Raw genomic sequence first — 23,551 nt, forward strand, 5'->3', positions numbered from 1 at the left:
GATGAACTTCTTCATCCAGACAGCTTCTTTGGCGGCTTCACTTGCAACTATATACTCTGCCTCAGTGGTTGAGTCAACTACAGTCTGCTGCTTGGAACTTTTTCAACTAATTGCTCTACCATTAAGAGTAAAAATATACCTTAAAGTGGACTTGCTATCATCAAGATCTAATGTTGGGCCTTATGTGATGCTCTCAAGGCTCAAGAGACCAAGACTAAGGCTAATACCAAGGTCCAAAGTCCATGAGATGGTCATGGGATTTCTAGAGCTAGTTTGGGCCCTAGGATGAAAGGCTGTCAGCCTTTCAGGTCTTGAGATTCAAGGATTTTGGGCTTTGAGAGGCTAACTTATATTTGGACTAGGATTAAATTCAAGATTATGAGATTGGGTCAAGTCATGGGTGTACATGGGCTTGGATGAGTGCAATCTTGTATTGAGTTAGTCAGGAGAGTTTTTGGGTTGGGTCACATTAACCCTATATATAAATATACATTGTATTTGGACTCGATGAATCGAAAGGAATATAAAATTATTTTCTTCCTAACTTTCTCTCTCTTCCTTCCTCTCTCTCTCTGGTCCTCTCCACATCCTAGAAGCAAGAAACCTAGGGTTTTTTGGCCGCTACCCCGAAAAGAAAGAAAAGATGTGCTAGAAACTAGCGCCTCCCTTTGTGCACGTCCCCTATTTGTGCGCCCCCTCTTGGCTGCCCAAGAGGAGTTTCAGGTCCTATCTTTTATTTTTTAGAGGCTTCATCAAGAGTACTTTCAAATCTCAAAAGATGGGTTTCAGATATGGTGGAGAAGGGGTTCAAATCGTAAAAAGAAATCCTACCGACAGGATTTACAAGGCTACTAAAATCCTGAAGACTATTTTTATTTTGCTTAGTTGCTGGCCTTCAAGGACTTCCATGATTAGATCTTTACTATTTTCTAACATCCATAACTGAGGAAGCTGCTCTAACAATTAGTATCAGAGCACGGGTTGTGTGGAGAAAGAAGGAGACTCCAAAAGTTGAAGATCTTCAAAGGCTGAAATTTCAGCAAGGATCCTGTCGAGATATTTCTCAAATCCCTTAAAGTTTTATTGTGTTTTTGGTTTGGAACCAGCCATGGGAAGCAACATGAAGGTTGATTTTGAGAAGTTTGATAGGAAATAAAACTTTTCTATGTGGAAAGTTTGAATAGAAGATCTTTTGGTTCAAGCAGATCTAGATCAAGCATTGGAGGAGAAACCTGAAGGAATGATGGATCGTCAGTCGATGTCCCTGGAGAAGAAGGCTTGTTCTATAATTAGAGGATGTTTGGTGGATGCAGTGCTCTATTTGGTGTTAGAAGAGAACACCCCAAAAAGTTTGTGATCGAAGTTGCACACCATGTATATAGAGAAAAATATGTGCAACAAGCTGATGTTGAAGGAGAGACTGTACAACCTTCGGATGCAGGATGGTAGAGATATCTTGGGTCACATCCAAAAATTCAACCAGGTGTGCAATGAGTTACTGAACATCGAAGTGAAGATGGAGGAGAAAGATAAGTCATTGCTACTGCTATGCTCGCTGCCCCTTCCTACGATCTGTTGGTGACAATGCTGCTCTACGGCAAGGAGACCCTGGAGTATGAAGATATGGTCTCGATGCTGCGGTCCAATGAACAACGAGAGAAGTTGACCAAAGAAGGTACTCCCCAAGAGGGCTTGGTCATGGGAGAGAGATCAGGATGAGGAAGAGAAGAAGGCAAGTTAAGGGAACGGCCAAAGTCTCAGAAGAGCAGGAGCAGGAAAGAAGCTAGGTGCTACAAGTGCAATGAGATTGGACACTTCAAATGAGATTGCCCGCAGTGGAAGAATAAGAAGGGAGATAAGGGAGGATCTGATATGCTGAGTACGATGGCTGATAATGAGGTGGATGATGATCTCTTGGTAGTATCAGATGGTCACAGGCAAAACATAGATGTTGGACCCTGGATTCAGCCTGTTCGCATCACTACACCCCAAATCGGTCTTGGTTCGCTACATACACCAAGACGAATAAAGGGAGTGTGACACTTGGAGATGATCACCTATGTCGAGTTACTAATATTGGGAGCATTCGAGTGAGAATATTTGATGAGATGGTATAGACGCTCACTAATATGAAGCACATCCCTAATCTGAAGAAGAATCTTGTGTCACTTGGTTATCTGGAGTAGAGCGGCTACAGCTTCAACAGTCGTGCCAGAAGTGGGGCGTTGAATATCTCAAATGGGACCATAGTAGTGATGAGAGATAGGAGAATGGAGAACAACCTCTACAGGATGGAAGGATCTATGTGTGACTAGAGAATCTGATGCAGCAGCAGCAGCGTAGAATCAGAAGGGGACTCACCGATTGTGGCACTACCACCTAGGCCACATGGGAGATCGTGGGATGAAGGAGCTGAGCAAGCATGGTCTGATTTCAAATCTGGATGGAGGTATCTTAGAAGTATGTAAGCCATGTCAGATAGGAAAGCAGAGGAGAGTGCAGTTTGCCAGCAGTTCAGCCTGCAGTGCAGCCTCACTTGAACTAGTTCACACTGATGTATGGGGACCGACCTCAATTTCAGCCAGAAATAGGGTGAGATACTTCTTGATCTTTATAGATAATTTCTCAAGAAAGGTATGGGTCTACTTCATAAAAAAAAATCAGAAGTCTTCACCAAATTCAAGGTATGGAAACCTAAGATGGAAAAGGAGACAGGTCAGAGCTTGAAGTGTCTGCGCTCCGACAATGGCGGGGAGTACACACCAAGGAGTTTCAATTTTTTTGTGATGAGTGTAGCATCAAAAGGTACTTCTCAATGAGAGAGACTCCTCAGTAAAATGGGGTGGCCGAGAGGATGAACAGAACCCTTATGGAAAAGGCACGATGCATGAGGCTGCAGGCAGAACTTCCTAAGGTATTCTATGTTGATACAGTGGATGCAGCCTGTTATTTGGTGAATTGATCACCTCACACTAAGTTAGATGGTGGTATTCCAGAGAAGAAATGGTCTGGAAGGAAGATTGGGCTGAGCTATCTAAGGGTGTTTGGGTGCACGGCATTTGTGTACATTGGTACTGGTGAGCAAAGCAAATTGGATGCCAGGTCATGGAAGATGATGTTCTTGGGATATCCATGAGGAGTTAAGGGATACCGGCTGTGAGATCTCTTAGATAAGAAAGTTGTCATCAGTAGGGATGTCACCTTTGATGAAAATTCAGTTCTTCAAAGATGAGATGGCATGGAGGAGCAGCAGGAGGTCCAGTAGGGCAGCGCTGGACAACTAACATCTTATTCTATTTTGCCACTTGCAAGTACATCGAGAGGACTTAGTATTCAGGTAGAGCACTCTCCAAAGGTGTCTCCATAGGTGGAGAGATCTCAGATGGATGAAAGAAGCCAGGAGGTCCAGCAGAAGCAAACTGGACCTAAGATGGATATCGGGGTTGCGCTGCACAAGCCCAAAAGGAACGTCAGACAACTAGAACGATAAGGCTTCGAAGAGATGGTGTCATATACCCTGATGATAGTGAATGGGGACCCCTACACCTATGAAGAGACTATGGAGAGCCAGGACAGAGAGAGGTGAATCCAAGCAATATCCGAGGAGATGTAGTCTCTCCACAAGAACGAGACATGGCGATTGGTGTAGTTACCACAAGGGAAGAAACTCATTGGTTGCAAGTGGGTTTACCAACGTAAGGAGAGGCCTTTGAAGTAGAGAGATATCAGGTACAAGATGAGGCTAGGGCCAAAAGATACTCCCAGAAGGAAGGCATCGACTTCAACGAGATTTTTTCTCCCATCATCAGGCATACTTCCATTAGGATGCTGCTGAGCATCGTTGCAACTCAGGACTTGGAGCTGGAGTAGATGGATGTCAAGATAGTGTTCCTCCATAAGCATCTAGAGGAGAGCACCTATATGGAGCAGCCACCTGGGTTTCGAGAGCCAGGAGCAGAATGGAAGGTCTGTTTATTGCAGAAATCACTATACGGCCTGAAGCAGTCACCAAGGCAATGGTACAAGCGGTTTGATTCTTATGTGAGGAGCATCGGGCTTTTCAGGTGTGAGTATGACTCTTGTGTTTATATTAAATCTTTGAAGAATGGGTCTAGGGTGTTTCTATTCTTATATGTGGATGACAAGCTTATAGCATGCAAGAGTAGGAAAGTTGTGTAGGAACTGAAGGCAGCCTTATCTCGAGAGTTTGAGATCAAGGATTTGGATCCGGTGAAGAAGATCTTAGGCATGAAAATCTTTAGAGATCGAGCCAAGAGGATGCTGCATTTATCTCAAGAAAATTACATCAAGAAGGTCTTAGAGAGGTTTGGGATAAAGGAAGCGAAACTGGTGGAGCTGCCACTCGCCAAGCACTTTAGACTCTCGAAAACGATGTCGCCTCAGACTGAGGTAGAGGCTCAGGAGATGGAGAGAGTGCCATATGCCTTTAGTATAGGGAGTTTTATGTACATCATGGTGTGTCGTAGGTCGGATATCACCTATGCAGTGAGCCAGGTCAGCAGGTTCATAGCGCAGCCTGACAAAGTGCACTGGCAAGCACTGAAGGGAATCTTCAGGTACTTGGTGGGTACTGTTGGAGTCGGTATCTGCTACAGATAGTAAAGAGGTGCTGAGGGACTCTCCAACACATCCAAGGAGGCTTGAGGATAGATAAGAGGGTTTGTGGATGCAGATTTCGATAGAGATGTGGACACCCGACGGTCGACGATAGATTTTGTATTTAGCCTGTTTGGAGGTCCCATTTCATGGAGATCATGCTTGTAGCCCATCACAACCTTATCCATGACTGAGGTAGAATATATTGATGTTACAGAGGCAGCAAAGGAGCCCCTATGGATGAAGGGTTTGGCGTTGGAGATGGACCTCGCACAGGAGGCCGTCAGGGTGCACTGGACAGTCAGAGTGCACTGTTACTTGCACAGAACTCTGTCTATCATTCTAAGATGAAGCACATCGATATCAGGTATCATGAGATCAAAGAGCTTGTGGAAGAAGTCAAGGTTGAGCTGGTGAAGGTCTACACCAAGGAGAATCCAGTGGATGCACTGACGAAGTTACTTCCACGGGACAACCTTCGAAAATATGTGACACTGATGTACTTGATGCACAGAATAGAGTTGGTTGAGGCCTTGGAGCATTAAGATGGAGATTGTTGGGCCTTATATGGTGCTCCCAAGGCTCAAGAGACCAAGGCTAAGGCCAAGGTCCAAAGTCCATGAAGTAGTCATGGGGTTTTTAGGGCTAGTTTGGGCCCTAGGATGAAAGGCTGACAGCCTTTCGGATCTTGAGGTTCAGAGATTTTGGGCCTTGAGGGTCTAACTTATATTTGGACTAGGATTGAATCCAAGATTATAAGATTGGATCAAGTCATGGGTGTATACGGGCTTGGATGAGTGCAATCTTGTATTGAGTTAGCTAGGAGAGTTTTTGGGTTGGGTCACATTGACCCCGTATATAAACATACATTGTATTTGGACTCGATGAATTGAAAGGAATACAAAATTATTTTCTTCCTAACTTTCTATGTCTTCCTTCCTCTCTCTCTCTGGTCCTCTCCATGTCCTAGAAGTAAGAAACCTAGGGTTTTTTGGCTACCACCCGAAAAAGAAAAAAAGGAGGTGCTAGAAACCAGCACCCCCCTTTTGTGTACGCCCCCTGTTTGTGTGCCCCCTCTTAGCCACCCAAGAAGAGTTTCAGATCCCATCTTTTATTTTTGGAGGTTTCATCAAGAGTATTTTCAAGTCCCAAAAGGTGGGTTTCAGATCTAGTGGAGAAAGGGTTCAAATCGCAGAAAGAATTCCTGCCGATAGGATTTACAAGACTGCTGAAATCTTGAAGGCTGTTTTTATTTTGCTTGGTTGCTGGCCTTCAAGGACATCCACAATCAGATCCTTACTATTTTTTGATGTCCATAACCTGAGAAAGCTGCTCTAATATCTGATTGGAAACTAGAGTCAGAATAGCCTTCTAGTTTTAGATCAGATCCTCCATATACCAGAAAAATATCTTTAGTCCTTCTCAAGTACTTAAGAATATTTTTCACTGCTTTCCAATGATTTCCTTCTAGATCAGCCTAAAATCTACTAACTATGCCTAAGGCATATGCAATATCAGGCCTAGTATATAGCATAGCATATATGATCGATTCTACTATCGAAGTATAGGGAATAGAACTCATTCTATTTCTCTCTTCCGGTGTTTTAGGAAACATCCTTTTAGAGAGATGTATGCCTTATGGGTAAGTAATCTCTTTTACTCCTATCCATGCTAAACCTCTTTAGCACTAAGTCTATGTACCTGAATTGGGACAAGCCTAACATCCTTTTAGATCGATCACTATAGATCTTTATACCTAGTATATAGGATGCTTCATCCAAATCCTTCATGGAAAACTTACTTGATAGCCATATCTTGATCGATTGTAACATTGAGATATCATTTTCAATGAGAAGTATGTCATCCACATATAAAACTAAGAAGACGATGGCACTCCCACTAGTCTTCTTGTATATACAAGATTCATTCACATTTTTGATAAAGCCAAACTCTTTGACTGTAACATCAAAGCAGATATTCCAACTCTTTGAGGTCTGCTTTAATCCATAAATAGATTTCTTAAGCCTGCATACCTGATTTGCTCTCTCTTTTGAGATAAATCCTTCTGACTGAAATATGTAAACCTCTTCCTCAAGATAATCATTAAGAAAGGCAGTCTTCATATCCATTTGCCAAATTTCATAATCATGGTATGCTGCTATTGCAAGCATAATCCGTATAGATTTGAGCATGGTAATAGATGAAAATATTTCATCATAATCAATACCCTATTTTTGCCTGAAATTCTTAGCCACCAATCTGACTTTATAGGTTTCAACTTGGCCATCTGCTTCAATCTTTTTCTTATAGACCCATTTATATCCAATAGGGGTCACACCCTCTGGTGCATCAACCAAAGTTCATACTTGGTTGAAATACATGGAGTCTATTTCGGATTTCATAGCCTCTAGCCATTTGTTTGAGTCCCTACTCATGACGGCTTCCGTATATGTTAAAAATTTATCATTCTCAATGATGTAGGCTTCATTATTCTTAATAATAAACCCATACCTTAGAGGTGCATTTCTCACTCTATCTGATCTTTAGAGAAGAGGTGTATTTTATGGTTGTACTTCATTAATGGGTATTTCTGATTGAGAAGAATCTTGTACTTACATTTGTAGGTCTTGAACTTCTCCAAGTTTAATTTTCTACCCACTGCGTCTTTCTAGGATAAACTCTTTTTTCATAAAAATGGCATGTTTACTGACAAACATCTTTTATTCAGTAGGATGGTAAAAGAAATATCTTATATACTCTTTAGGATAACCTATAAATAAGTATTTATCTGTCCTAGCACTCAGCTTATGTCCAAAATTTTTTTTAATATAAGCTAGACAACCCCATATCTTAAGATACTTAAGATTAGGCTTCTTTCCTCTCTATATCTCATATGGAGTGTTTGGCACAGATTTTGAAGGTACTTGGTTCAGGATATAGATAGCTGTTTCTAGAGTATATTCTTAGAAAAAAACAGACCAGTCTGAAAGGCACATCATAGACCGTACCATATCTAATGAAGTACGATTTCTTCTTTCTGCTACACCATTTAACTGTGGTGTATAAAGAGGGATCCACTTTGAGAGAATTCTATTTTCTATAAGATGATCTAGAAACTCATTGAATAAGTATGCTCCTCCTCGATCGGATCGAAGGATTTTAATATTTTTTTCAGTTTGTTTCTCGACCATACTTTGATACTCTTTAAATTTATCAAAGGCCTCAGATTTGTATGTCATAAGATACACATATCCAAACCTAGATAAATCATCAGTGAACATTATAAAATAAGAATATCCTCCTTTGGCTTCTGTTGTCATAAGCCACATACATCAGTATGTACAAGTCCTAATAACTCACTTGTCTTTTCTCCATATCCACTAAATGGGTCTTAGTCATTTTTCTCATAAGATAAGATTCACAAGTTTCTAATAATTCATAGTCATAAAAATCAAAAAATTCTTCTTTGTATAACTTGTTAATCTTTATCTCACTTATATGACCAAATCGACAATGCTAAAGTAAAGTATTATTTATCTCTTCTCTCTTTCACTTTTTGTTTTCATAAATATGAAAAATATTGTCATTAGATAGAACCAAAAGATCATTATTAACAATGCCATGACAAAGAATTTCATTAAAAAAAAAATTGAGCAAGTATTGCTCTTTCCATTAATTTCATAACCTTGTTGCAATAGCAACGGTACAGAAATAATATTTCTAATGATCTTAAGCATATAATAACAGTTTTCTAGCTCTAAGATCTTCTCACTAGGTAACTTCAATATATATGTTCCTATAGCTTCTACCGGATGGACTCTCCTCCAGCACCGTAGAGTTCGAAGTCACCTTTTTTCAGCACTCTAATGTTCTGCAACCCATGCAATGACTTACATATATGAGAACCGCAGGCGGTATCCAATACCCAAGAGTCTGAATTGGAAGAGCTTAATGACAAAATTGTATGGATCTCATACATATCTTTTGGTGCGTCGCTTGCACCATCCTTTACAGTTGCAAGATATAACTTACAATTTCTTTTTCAGTATTCTACCTTGCTGTCGTGAAAGCAAGTACTCTGTCTGGAGACTTTCTTCTCCTTCTTCTTCATCTTGCCACCCTTAGAGTTCAGTGCTTTTTTTGAACCCTTAAAATCTGACTTCTTCTTAGAGATTTTACCCATAAGAAGAAGTGGAGCCTTTTCTTTTTTTTATGTGGCTCTTAGCTGTCTTGAGCATATTCAACAGCCCAGGCAAGGAGGTATTCAGTTTGTTCATGTGATAGTTCATGATAAACTGAGTGAATGATTCGAAGAGACATTACAGGATCAAATTCTTACTTAATTCTTCATCCATCACAAAACCTAGTTAACCCAATCTGGTGATCAGATCAATGACCTTCAGGATATGGTCTTGTACGGATGATCCCTTAGTTATTGTAGTATAAAATAACTATTTAGATATTTTATATCTAGCAGTCCTACTCTGTTCTCCATACAACTCTTTAAGATTGAGGAGTGTGGATTGAGCATCCGTGTTATCATACTGCCTCTACAATTCATTACTAAATAAGGCTAGTATGATGCACTTGATAGTTAAACTGTCATTCTTCCATATCCTGTATGTGGATATCTCCTCCTTTGTGGCATCATCTCCAATCTCTTATGGTTCGGAGACATCAAGAATATAGGAGAGCTTCTTCTGAGAGAGTATAATTTTTAAATTTCTCAACCAGTCCACATAATTAGGATCAATCAACTTGTTCAAATCTAAAATTGCTCACAATGATAGTGAAAATGCCATTTGTCGAATTTAATCTACAATAAATAAAGAACATTATATAAGTAAATAACTCATATTGACTTACACAATTAAAATAGATCTTTAGATTTAATTATACCTCCCACTATTTTATCAAACATCATAACCCTCTACTATGATGAATAAGATATACTGTATATTTATCTTAGTAGGATTGAGACCCTAATTCTTCATAATGATCTTGTGTTAACACAACAAACCCTTATGGGTTCATAGGTAGGAAACACAATAGGCTATAATATTTTAGTTAAGTAAGATTCTTCATTTTAATATAGTCAAATTCGAATATAACTATCCTTGTAGTAACACAATAAAGCAGTATATCCAAAATTATCATAAGTATCTTCTATGCACTAGGATTACGCTATATCAAGCCTTACAATAAGTCTTGTGATAACACAACAAGCTAGCCATAGTTCATGATGTAACATTAACCTAGCATGAAGGAAGGCCCCTAGTAATGTTTTCAACATTAGAATTTTTCAATATCAAGATCATTTAATCAAATTGGCCAGATAAGTAAAGTGGGAGTCCCCTAGTGTTGAGATTTTATGGTTTCATGCATGTAAAAATATTGAAATAAGTATGCAGTGAAAATTTTAAAAATTTCAGATTAAATCTAATTTAATCTAACTATGCATAAGATCAAATCTTAAAACCACAAACAAGAATGACATATATGAAATAGAATTTTGATATAAAAATTAAATAAAAAAAATAAATAGAGAAGATCTAATCTTCATACATTGGCACGAGTCGATCTTCACCATGAACTGATGATTATGGATGTCTTCCGAAGGTTCTTTGAAGTCGTATAAGTGTTCGACCTCTATAGGTATCCACACGAGACTTCAATTTGATCAGAAGCTTCTTGATCTCTCCAAGGTGCTAGCTCCCTTGCAGAGATCGCATCTTAACAGTTGAAAATCTTTTTTTCTCTCAAGATACTCTTAAAGAAGAAGAAAAAAAAAGAGGATGATGATCTCTATGCTAGAGATTATGAGAAGAATCATTTCTTCCTAAAATTCATGCACCAAATCTTTACAATAGAGATGTAAGAATTTTGTCTAACTTTTGGACAAAGAGGAGAGAAAAACCATATCTAAACTAAGACAAAATATGGGAGAGAGATGGTCCTAACTATTGGATGTATGCCCTAGAAGTCAATCTTGACTGACATATTTTATATCTCTAGGATATGATTTTGTACTTATTGGGCAGTTATACTACCATTCATGTTTATGTATCCATGAATCATCCAAGGAATTAACAAGATGATGATACATATTCTCAAAGAGTTGAGAATTTAAGGTATGTGTCATTGATACTTAATTCCTAAATTGCTCATGGTCATAGGATCATCATGGGGATGGTGATTGATCCAGAGAAATCAGTGCACAGATTGCTTCCTTCGGACAGATGGATCTCGAGTTTGCAGTGTAGAGATACTGGAGCAAGAATGCAGGTGGTTGTTAAAGAATAACTAGCACTGAGCATAACCAACACAAGAAGTCACATGGATGTCTGCTTACTCGTTAGTAACTTTCTCGATGCTGCAGTTATATGATTGGTCCTTTGACCTGAGATGATATTACTGCTCGCAGTAAGACTATTGGAGTTTGACTAACACATCAACATAGGTCTCAAAGAGTCCTTGTAGTGAATGTTGGCGATAGTTGATCTACTGTAGGAGTGGGGTGTGCATCAAGATAGGATCTATCAATCCTGACAGAAGAGAATAGTCCTATGAGATTTAAGAGGCTGAGTCCTTAAGTCTATGGCCATAGCAGTGTGATTGATGAAAAAGAGTTATCATAGAATCACATATGGACTCGAGCTGATGGAATCTATTATATGACCGATGTTGAGATTTGATAATTTATCCATGACCTGTCATCTGATTGGGATTCATGATAGAGAGACTGTATCATACGTTAACTGCACCTAGAGATTCATCTTTTATTCTGCTGGGTTGCTAATACATACTGCTAGGTGTCACTGATGGATTGTGAGACTCATAAGGATCATCTTGATGATCAATGATCCTTGATGGGCTGAGTTAGAATTGTTTCAATCCATTGAAAAGAGTTTCAAAAATATTATGATAGGGATCACAATATATCTCACTACCAGATAAAATAGAACCTATGGGGTCATACACAAAAGAGGCTTTTGACTGATCAGATAGTTGAATTACGATTATGAATCGTAACAGGATTTGATTATCAATTTGATTGATAATTGATCTAATGCAAATGTTGCATTATGTAACTTACTAAAGAGTTAATGAGTTATAGAAAGATTAATTAACAATAAGATTACTAATTAGCTCAATTTGATTGAGCAATGAGGCTTGTATCAAGTCTAATTTGATTGAATTTAATTTGACTCATTTTGGATTTGATTTGATCAACCCTATAGGGTTATAGGATAACCCCAAAAGGATTGGATGATTAGTTTCAGTTGAATTAAGATTTGGATTTGACCTAATTTCTAATTAGACTAAAATATATGTATTTTTAATTAGACTAACAATTTTTATTTTCATGCTGCACCAAATCCTAATGGAATTAAGATTAAAATTGAGTTTGACTCAAGCACCAAGAAAGAGTCCAATTGGATTAGGACTCCTCCAATTAGGAGACATCCAATCTAAATTAATTGAGCTCCAAATCAAATTTGAATTTTTATCTTTTTAAGTCTAATCTGATCCTAATATGATTAGAATTAATTAATATTTTAATTGGATTTAAAACAGTCATGTAATGAAGAGTCTCATGATTTTTAAACTCTTCCTTTCCTTGCACCAAAAAGGACTCCACCCCAACTAATTTTGTACACCACAAATCAACCCACGCACACCTGATTTTCAACATGATTCTTCCTCTTATTTAACATGTAAGATAGAAGAGATTTCATTCCTTTTCTACCATGTAAACATGGGCAAAAATACTTGGTGTGGGCGACACAAAATAGGAAGAGTCCAAGGCTACTTGGACTCTTAAATTCTATCCAAAGTCTAACTCATCCAACGCCTATAAAAGACCACCTATATGGGATGGTTTGGGAGTGAAGACCAGCAGGTTATGACATCCAAAAACTAGAGCATTGGCATGGAGAAAAACAAGGGAAGAAGAGGTGGCGTCCATGGGTTTGGTGTGAGGTGAGTTGATCTCCATCTCTTCGTTCTTACACAATCAAAGATTGGTTGTTTTGGACATCCTCCTCTATCCCTCTTGTCCATGTTTAGATATGGATGTCTCCTCTTTTTTTGTTCAAAAGTTGGATAAAATTTATTACATCTCTATTGTAGAGATTTGGTGCATGGATTTTTAGGAAGAAAAGAGAAGAAAGGGTTCTTCTCATGATCTCTAGCGTAGAGATTAAGATCCTCCTACATCTTCTTATTCTCTAAGAGTGTCTTGAGAGAAAAGAAGATTTTCAACTATTAAGATACGATCTCTGTAAGAAAACTAGCATCTTGATGAGATCAAAAGGCTTCTGATCAGTTCAGAGTCTCATGTGGATATCTGTAGAGACCGGACGCTTGTGCGGCTACAAGGGACCTTCGAAGGACATCCATGATCATCTGTTCGTATTGAAGATTGATCCATATCCAGGTATATTTTTATTTATTTTTTTATTTAATTTTTATATCTAAATTTTATCTCACATATGATGATTCTAATTATGGTTTGAAGATATGATCTTATGTATGCTTAGATTAAATTAGATTTAATCTGAAAATTTTTTAAATTTTATTGCATACTCTTTTTGCAAAATCATACATACATGTAACCATAAAACTTCAACAGTGGTATCAGAGCCACATCATATGCATGAGATTAAGATTTAGATTTAAAATCTGTAGAGAAAAATTTTAGATCTGAAAGGTTTTGATGTTGTTCTGACATAAGGTTATCCTGGAATAACTTATTATGCTGTATGGTTGTCCTAGAATGATGTTAAAATTTTCAATTTGATTGAATTTTTAGATTTTATTTTTTTAGCACATATATGATATATATTTTGTTATTTAGATTTGAAAAGAGTTTCGAGATCTATTATGATTCATATATATGATATATGAAAGTATGTTTAGGGCTGAAATTTATTTCTATGATCTGAACTTATTTATGTATGTGATATATATTTGTATGTATGGTCTGAAATTATTTTGAGATCAAAATTTACTCTTTATGCAAAGAATTTAGATCTAAAAATTTTGATTTGAGATCTAAAATTAGTGTTTGTGCATGAGGGATTGATCATGGGTAGATCAAGTTACGTCCTGTAATTGGATTACATAAAAGGGTTTCTGATTTGATCATATTGGGTCTAAATCGATTTAGCAGTTGATCAAATCAAGTCAAGTATTGATTAGGGTGAGGTCAATAGAGTCTTAGATTATATAATTATTATTGATCGAATCGATTGACACCCATATGTAGAATCGAATTAACTTAAGGACCTAATTCGGCTTTGTGGCTCGAGTTTGATTCACCTAAGTTGACCTATTCGGATCAATTATCCAATTGGTGTCTAAGACAAGTAATTGAAAAGTGATTATTTAATTGATTCCATTCACTTATCTGATCAATTTATTGGTGTCTAAAGAAAGCAACGGGGGGACCCCTACCAACCTCCACTTACCTGGCCAATTTGAAAGATTGAGTATCAAATATAGTTGCTTGATGGTTTGATTTAGCCCATGCCAATTACATCAGTCATGTGATAACTAATTAGATGAGACCTAAACTCAAATCTCTCCACCAAATATTAAGTCCAAGGTCTTCCACCATTGTAGATGTGCGGGCGTGCTATCGATGTTGATTGTTCTCGACTGGTCACAGTGGTTCAGTTGCATCGAAAATATGTAATTACTCTATTAGCAAAGAGTTACTGTGGGATAAAGATGGAGTTGGGCCCAATAACTGTTAGGTGAGGGACCCAATGACGACTTTGTGCCTACTTGTGAACGGTGGGTCTGGCTTAACTAAGGAGTGTGGGCAATAACTGTTAGGTGAGCCCACATGACTTAGAGACCAAGTGGCTGCAATATGCTTATAGAAACATCTGGACAAAGAGTTGTCCATGCATCGATGTTTATTCATATTACCAATAACTGTTTGGTAAGGTGCACGATATCGGTGGGACCGTAGTACCCACTAGAAATTCAATTATCACATTAGGATTTTTATTTCTCCATCCGGAGAGTGTGGGAGATCTGATAAAATAGTAGGAGTCTCTTTTTGTATCTAAAAATTTTTAATACAAATCATAAAATAAGTACAAACATCCAATTAGAATCTTTGCTATCTGTTGTTTATTGTATCAGCTTCCAACTCTCTAGCTTAAATCTTAGATATCAACCGATTAACCAAAATCGAGTACGTAGACTGGCTCACAAATTTAAGAATTATTCTTAACTTTAGAAAATTAAGCTATATTCTTTATCGGGTTATTCTAATATTAACAACTCGTCTAACCCATAGTCAACGAGCTATACTTGATGAGTGGATGGACAATGATAATTAAGATAGGTGCTATGCATGAGCACATATTCACTGCCTACGATATGTTGATTCATCTACAAGTATTGTGAGATGATCAGAATCACACAGTGTATATGATACGTGATCATTATTTGATAATGATCAAGGACATTAAGGAGCTTAAAAGGCTCAACATACATGAGGATGTGATGCATGATCATACACGAGAAATTGCTTATGAATTTGATCCTACAATCTATGATTACTTTATATGGATAGTTTATGATAAGCTACCATATAAAAGACCATCATGGCACCTTATCTGAATTGGTCAAAGTGTTGATAACAAAGAAATCTTGAAAGAGTTCAGAGGTAAATACCTGGAGAGCCTAAAGAAACAAAGACACGCCTAGAGTAGGCATGTCAAGATTGCTCAATGTTATCCTTACAATTTTCTCTTTTCTCCGTTGAGTTATGGACTCTAGTGTAGAGTCGATGAAAAAATAGAGGGCTGAAGAAGTAACCCTTAAATTGATTATAGAGCAACGTTGCTGCTGTGGCCATGGGTATGTATTCTTTGTGATCATCGTTTGGATTTAGTTCTGAGAGATGGTCTCTATCATTTGCATAGTAATGCATATGTGAACTTAATTGAGTAATCAATGAATGTCATTGGATCTGAAAGATTCAGATTTCAAATAAACCTTAAAGTATATGTGGATGCTTAGGCTAAGTCATATTGGAGAAGAAATAATTAACAAACTGGAAGAATTATGGGCCTTTGGGCTTATTGACTGCTGAGTCAAATCTAGTTTGTGTATCATCTCTTTGAGAAAATATGACTAAGCTACTCTTATGGGATAAGAGGAAAAGGACCACTAAGATACTTATCCTTGTACACATTTGATGTGTGTAGCCCATGTGATGTGCTAACCAAGGAGTTGTCTCTACTTTACATATGAGATATGGCATGGTTTCATATTGGGCTGCTCTTAGTACATCTTAGCTCAACGAGATAAGAAGAGTCATGGGACTATATGAGATATGGTCTGGTCCATAATGAACTTCAAAGACTTATTTATGTTTCTTTAGGGACGTGCTTTATTTATAAAGAATTGGGTTCTCTCTAAATCTATTCCTACCACACCATATGAGATATGGCATGGTGAGAACTAAATCTTAGTTATTCTGAGATTCGACGACGTCCAACCTGTGTTTAGAACAGTAGGTGGATATGTGAGAGGAAAGGTCTATAAAGCTTATCCTAAAAGAGTTTGGGATATGACTTTCTGATAGAATTACAATATGATTGTAATCCGATATGCTATCATCTTGGAAAATTGTTTGATCAAGATAAAGCAGTGGGAGAAAAGTCTAGCTCAAAGAGGATGTCTCTGAAGAGCAACGAATCTTGGGACCTTAAGAACCTATTGATCATGATAAGCTAGTAGATATATACTCCTCCACCTCGTACACATAGTAGGATCTCCTATCATCTTGAAAGGTATTTGGGTATGCTTAACAGAGGATATAGAGAAAGTTATTTCCTCATGGGAGATGGGAGCATAGAGATGATTCCAGTGTTGGGAAATATGTCCCAAAAGCCAATCATCAAGCTGTTGATATTGGGAAATGTGTCTCAAAAAGCCAATCATCAAGCTGTTGACGGTTGAGCAACCAAGTATTGTAATTGATTTGTTAATAAATAAAATATATTTGGTATTTTCATCATAAGCTTTCATCTTCTAATGAACTCCGTTGTTATGATTAAGTCCTTAGGACTATTTAGATTCGATAAAGAGAAGATTTATCGATTAGTCCTTAAAACAGTTCACGACCAAATGATAGGCTGTTAATAAGGATGACAGCTTCTATCAAGCATAGGTCACTGTAGGCCATATGGGTTGGTTGTCCTCTTAACCAAAGAGTGTGGAGACACTGGTATGGCATACAGGTGAGATGTACTGGTACATCATCATTGAATGTGACCAACTCCAAAGTATTCTGCTGTCGAGAATGTCTCTGATGGGATATAGGTATGTCCCTTAGACCTGAGATCGCCTCAGTGACTTGCAAGCAACTCACTGTGCTTTGATATTGGACTAACTGAATTTCTAATTCAGGGATGAAAGGCTTCTAGGCACAGTCAAGTACTTACGAAGTCAGAGTGTGATTGAGATGGGTTTGACCACTCCAAGAGTTGGAGAAGAATGAATTGCTGTATTTCAATTTAGCAAAACCTTGGCCAGGGTAATCCATCAGATGGATTTGATATTTTGAAATACAATGTGGACAACCTGATCAGAGTTGACAGTTAAACTCTGGGGTGTTCTATGATCATTTTGGTCAAGAGGATGAATTATATGAAAACTATATCCGCATGGGTTCTAAGGATGTTGTTCTACACATTCGACCTATCCGATTGTCGGGTACCATTGCTAGATGGTCACTTCGATTGGTACAGAAATTTATTTCTATACTACCAACTTAGGTTCGAACCTATGAGGTCACACATATTAGAGTTCATGATCTGATTGGATGGTTGATCAACGATTAAGAATCGTTCTAGGGTTAAATGATCAATACGATTGACATTTAACCCAATACAAGTGTTGCAGGAAGATCAATTAGCAATATGATTGCTAATTGACTTAATTTGATTAAGCCAATGGGCTGAGATTAAGTTTAATTAAATATAATTTAATTAAATTTAGTTTGAGCTTGATTGGATCAAGTTCAATTGGTTTATTGGATAAGCCAAGTGCAAGGAAAAACTAGTCCTAGTTCAACTAGGACTTGGGTCAATCTAATTTTTAATTTGATTAGAAAATTAAATCAGATTTAAATCTAATTTAATTTGATTAAATTAAGTTTTTAATTGGGTTAAGACCTATTTAAATTAGGTTGATCTAATTTTGATTTGATTTGATTTGAGAAACCAAATTAAAACAAGTCATAAGATAGAATCCTAATAAGACTAGGATTCCACCTTGCGCCACATAAGCCTTCCCCACGCCCTCTCTCTCATTCAACGCCAATCTCCTCTTATTTTGTGCGACAAAAGCTCTCTCCCAAATCTCTCCCATGTTCACAAAAGGTTTCCTCTCTTCTTTCTTACATAGAAGGTGGTTTGGATCAAATCAAAGAGGAATAAGTTTGGATTTCAAATTCTATGAGATAGAGTTTTAGAAATCCAAAACTCTTTCAATTTTGCATCGAATTTATCCAATTTTTTTTTAAAATTTTTATAAATTTTAGGGTACATATTATACACCCTTTACTGGTGATCCATACATGAAAATAAGGAGGAGGTGCTCAAGAGTTGGGTGCCCCTTATCTTGCCATGTTTGGATAAGCCTTGACTAGGTATTTGACCTAGACAAGGACTCTATCATATCTCTTGGTATAAAATGAGTTTCTTCATGAAAGTTTTTGAAAAGTTAGAGATTTGAGATACCTTTGGGTCATCCAAAAATCAAAGAGAAAGACCTTTGGGTCGTGGAGATATAATAGACACAAGATAGGATGTCTAGAGAGAGAAACGAGAAGAAGAAGAGGGTCTTCTTCTAGGGTTGTTTGTTTTCATATCTTTCCTCCCTCCATCTTGAGTTTCCTAAGAGTGTCTCAGATCTAAAATTCCTCCTCATACTTTTCATCTTTGGAAGAGTCCAAATCAAGAAGAAAGAGGCACCTGATCAACCATCAAAGAAGGATCAGCGCAGTACTAGCATACTGTGCTGATTTCCTGAAGCAGGACTTCTGATCGAGATTCATGGGCACGTGTGGATGTCTCCTAGAGGCTGGATGCATGTACGACTTACAACATCATCCTCAAGCCCGGATCAGTAAGGTTAGAACGTCTAACTTGCAAGGTAATAGATCTGATCTATTGTTTAATACATACATTAGATGTAGTATAGAAACATGTTGATATGATCAATATGTAGTTCATGCTGTATATATATATTTTAATTTCTGATTTAATGCTATGTAATAATTATGTAATAGGATCTTAGATCTAGAGATTCTCTGATTTTAAAAAATAAATTTTAATTTATTTTAGTCTTCCGCTGTATGATCTTGAAAAAGTTTCAAGATCTAACCCTGAAACCCTAGATCTGGTTCCTACAATTGGTATCAGAGCCTAGGTTCTTTATTACATGATTATTTATACATGCTTAGATTATTTCTTAAATTAGATCTAATTTATAATCTAATTATTAAATCTAAAATTAAAATTTTAGATCAATCACGAACTGCAAGGTTGTCCTGCTGTAAGGTTTATCCCTTACAGTGCAAAGGTTGTCCTAGTTTGTGTAGATCTATCTTTAATCATAAATTTGTTAAATATAATCTAGATTAAATTTATAATTTATTAGATTAAAAAAATATTTAAATCTGAAATAAAATCTCTTTGTTAATAATTTTTATGCAAAGAAATTATTTAAAGTTAAAATTATTTCAATTACATGAACCTGTTTAGATTAGATCTAAAGTAGTTTCATGTTTATTTCACTTGTATCTTGATTATAAATCAAACATGCAATATGGTTGGTAGAATTATATTATAAAATTATTTTACAAATATGAAAATTATTTTTTGAAAAGCCGAACCCAACCCTCAGCCCAAAACTTAATTAAGAATTAAGAAGTTGTTTGATTAGGTTCTAGGATTGTGAATTGAAGAACCTAAGACACAAACCATAACACATTGGGTTAATGGGTTAGTGGGAATTAGGTCCATTAATTGGGTTAGACCTATGGTTAGATTAAAGATGGACTTAATTAGAGAATTGACTAAATCTGATCAATTGTTGTCTTAGATTAGGTCAAGGATTCTCTAGATCAATTACAATAGTTGTAGTTGGTCAAGTCTATGTCTTTAACGAGAACCAAATGGACTTGATTCTTGGCTAAGCGGTCTAGCACGAACTGTTAGGTTGATCTAATCGAAACTAATTAAACCAGTTGGTGTCTAAGATAAATCAGACCGGTGATTTTTAATTGGGAGCCCGCTTACCTGGCCATTTCTGATGGTGTCTAAGGCAAGCTTGGCAGACCCTCCCACTGATCGAACTTACCTGACCTCTTGGTGAAATTATGTTTTGATCAGATCACTTGACTATTCAAGCTAACCCATATCAGCTAGGTAAATCAGTGTGACTGATTTAGGTACTCCTAGACCAGCCCTTTTAATGGTCTCCCTTAAGCTGACTTGGTGAAGCCAGTGGGAGGATCATGATAAGTTGGTTCATCTGACCTCATCCTCTAAATTATTTAAATCCTCTAAAATTATTAGGTCCTTAAAATGACAAAGTTATGGAGATAACTGAGTCATAGCCTCCCATTAAGGTGTTTGATAATGAGTCCTGTTGGTGCAAAAATCTGCCTGCGCCGGAGAAGCTGGAGTTGAGGAAGCCGCGGTCGCCGTCGGGACCTGCAAGGGAAGTCTAAACCGGAGGTGGGGTTGCTCCGGCGAGACCCTCCGACGCTCAAGTCAGTTCTCTGCCTCAACAAGAATGGAGTGCTCGAACGGAGAATTTAGCAGAGTTTTGAGATAACGCAAAAAAGCTTAAAGAATAACGTATCTGAGTCCCCCTTTTATAGGCGGAGGAGGCAACGGACTGATGGCGACGTTTGTAACCGCCTGGTAGTGGGCCGCTCGTGGTCAGGGAAATTGATTGCGGAAGATAGTGGGGTAGACCCGTGGCCATCACCCCAGCCCGCCACGTAGGGCCTACTGCAGGTAGTGGAGCGGCATCCGTTGCTGCTAGTTGTCAGCGAGTAGTGGGATCGTGCAGCACCTGCCGCAGGGAGCGGGGCAACATCATAGCCGCTGACACAGCCTGTCAGAGGGTAGTGGGATCGTGCAGCACCTGTCGCAGGAGGGGATGGAACCGCGGGGAATCCGCTACAGGAAGTGGAACAGGATCATGGCAGTTATTGTTATCTGCCAAGGGACACGAATCTGTTGATCAAGGCTCGGCAGTGGTCGGAGTTCGGCCTTTGTAGGAGTCCGGGAGGAGTCCCCCTTTCGGACGAGGTCGCGGGTGGAGTAGGGATCCGGACGGAGCCACCCTGCTGTCGATGGCAGAGCCCGGCTTCCGTAGGAGTCCGGGCGGAGCCGTTCTGCTGTTGAAGGAGGAGCCCGGCTCCCGTAGGAGTCCGGGCGGAGCCGTTCTGCTGTTGATGGAGGAGCCCGGCTCCCGTAGGAGTCCGGGCGGAGCTGTGCTGATGTCGTCGGCGGAGCCCGACTCCCGTAGGAGTCCGGGCGGAGCCGCGCTGCAAACAAAGTCAAGGGTGAAGTCTGGCTCTGATAGGAGTCCGGATTGAGCTTACCAGCAATTGATATTGGGAGCGGAGCCCGGCTCCCGTAGGAGTCCGGGCGGAGCCGTTCTGCTGTTGAAGGAGGAGCCCGGCTCCCGTAGGAGTCCGGGCGGAGCTGCACTTGCTGATGTCGGTGGAGCCCGGCTCCCGTAGGAGTCCGGGCGGAGCTGCGCTGATGTCGTCGGTGGAGCCCGGCTCCCGTAGGAGTCCGGGCGGAGCTGCGCTGCAAACAAAGTCAAGGGTGAAGTCCGGCTCTGATAGGAGTCCGGATTGAGCTTACCAGCAATTGATATTGGGAGCGGAGCCCGACTCCCGTAGGAGTCCGGACGGAGCCGTTCTGCTGTTGAAGGAGGAGCCCGGCTCCCGTAGGAGTCCGGGCGGAGCCATTCTGCTGTTGATGGAGGAGCCCGGCTCTCGTAGGAGTCCGGGCGGAGCTGCACTTGCTGATGTCGGTGGAGCCCGGCTCCCGTAGGAGTCCGGGCGGAGCTGCGCTGCAAACAAAGTCAAGGGTGAAGTTCGGCTCTGATAGAAGTCCGGATTGAGCTTACCAGCAATTGATATTGGGAGCGGAGCCCGGCTCCCGTAGGAGTCCGGGCGGAGCCGTTCTGCTGTTGAAGGAGGAGCCCGGCTCCCGTAGGAGTCCGGGCGGAGCTGCACTTGCTGATGTCGGTGGAGCCCGGCTCCCGTAGGAGTCCGGGCGGAGCTGCGCTGATGTCGTCGGCGGAGCCCAGCTCCCGTAGGAGTCCGGGCGGAGCTGCGCTGCAAACAAAGTCAAGGGTGAAGTCCGGCTCTGATAGGAGTCTGGGCGGAGCTGCGCTGATGTCGTCGGCGGAGCCCGGCTCCCGTAGGAGTCCGGGCGGTGCTGCACTGATGTCGTCGGCGGAGCCCGACTCCCGTAGGAGTCCGGGCGGAGTTGCACTTGCTGATGGTGGTTCCGTCGTGGGTTCTGGCTGTGGGTATTTTATACCCAACAAGTCCATTAACTCAATAATCATTGCAGACCCAAAGGCCTGGTGCTTGTTGACTAATGGAATTATCACTCATCATATGACGACTTGGAAGTGTCTCTCTAATGGTGGTTAGGTGAGCCAACCAAAGTTAGACTTAATCTTTCGTTGGTTAGATACACCAAGTATGATCATGTTAATGGTTAGACCTAACCGGATCCTTACAGTGGAGGCCAAAGCCTACTGATTAGGTTTCTGGGGCAAAATTAAAATTACTAAAAATTATTTAGAGAAACAATTGGTTATGAACCTATCCTTAGATGTACATGGGTTGGCCAACCAAAGTTGGGCTTGTGTGCAGTCTAAGTGGATTCTAGTACCCACTAAGGAATTAGGGTAATTCCTCGAATTAGAGGTAGAAGCTACCAATTTGAATAAAATAGTGGGAGAAACCTTTTGATTAAAGTCCAAATCTTTAGGTTTAATGAATCAATTACTAATTAAGTTATGGTTCTCCTTTGTGCAAATATGGCCACTTCTCTATCGCTCCGATCATTGTTGGACAATGATAAGTTGGTGGGACCCAACTTCGGTAGCTGGTACCGAAAGTTGAAGATAGTCCTGGAGCATGAACGGATCTTATATGTGATAATGGATCCTGCACCTGAGGAGACAGCTGCCAATGCACGTGGAACAGTCAGAGACACTTACCAGAAGTGGCTCAGTGATCGGACCACGGTGCGCTGTATCATGCTGGCAACCATGAGCGACGAGTTCAGTCATAGATTCAAGACGGCTCAGCCAAAAGACATGCTTCAAGTGTTGGAGGATGTCTTTGACACACCCGATGACGTAGAGAGGTACAAGACTAGTTGTTCCATCTTCAACACAAAAATGCGGGATGGTACCTCTATCACTGATCATGTATTGTACATGATCGAGCTGATGGAACGATTGAGCAAGCTTGACTTTTTCTTACATGAGCAGCTTGAGAAAGATGCAATACTGAACTCGCTGTCCAAGTCTTATCTCCCATTCCTCACTCATTATAGAATGACAAAGCCTGAAATAAACTACCATGGGTTACTGGGGTTGCTTCAGAACTTTGAGAAGGATCACCAACTCCTCAAGGAGTCGGTGAACTTAGTGAGAGGTTCGTCTTCTGGTTCTCGACCCTTTAAGAAAGGGAAGAAGAACAAGAAGAAGAAAGTGAAGAAGGTGCAAGTTCAGGCTGGAACATCAGTGCAGAGCCAGACCAAAAAGATCAAGCCTGATAAGAGTCTATTCTACTGGCAAGCACCCTAGATTAGATAGTGTGTCAGATATCTACTTATGGCATTGGAGG

Source organism: Elaeis guineensis, chromosome 15, assembly GCF_000442705.2.
Source record: "Elaeis guineensis isolate ETL-2024a chromosome 15, EG11, whole genome shotgun sequence".
Lineage (NCBI taxonomy): Eukaryota > Viridiplantae > Streptophyta > Magnoliopsida > Arecales > Arecaceae > Elaeis > Elaeis guineensis.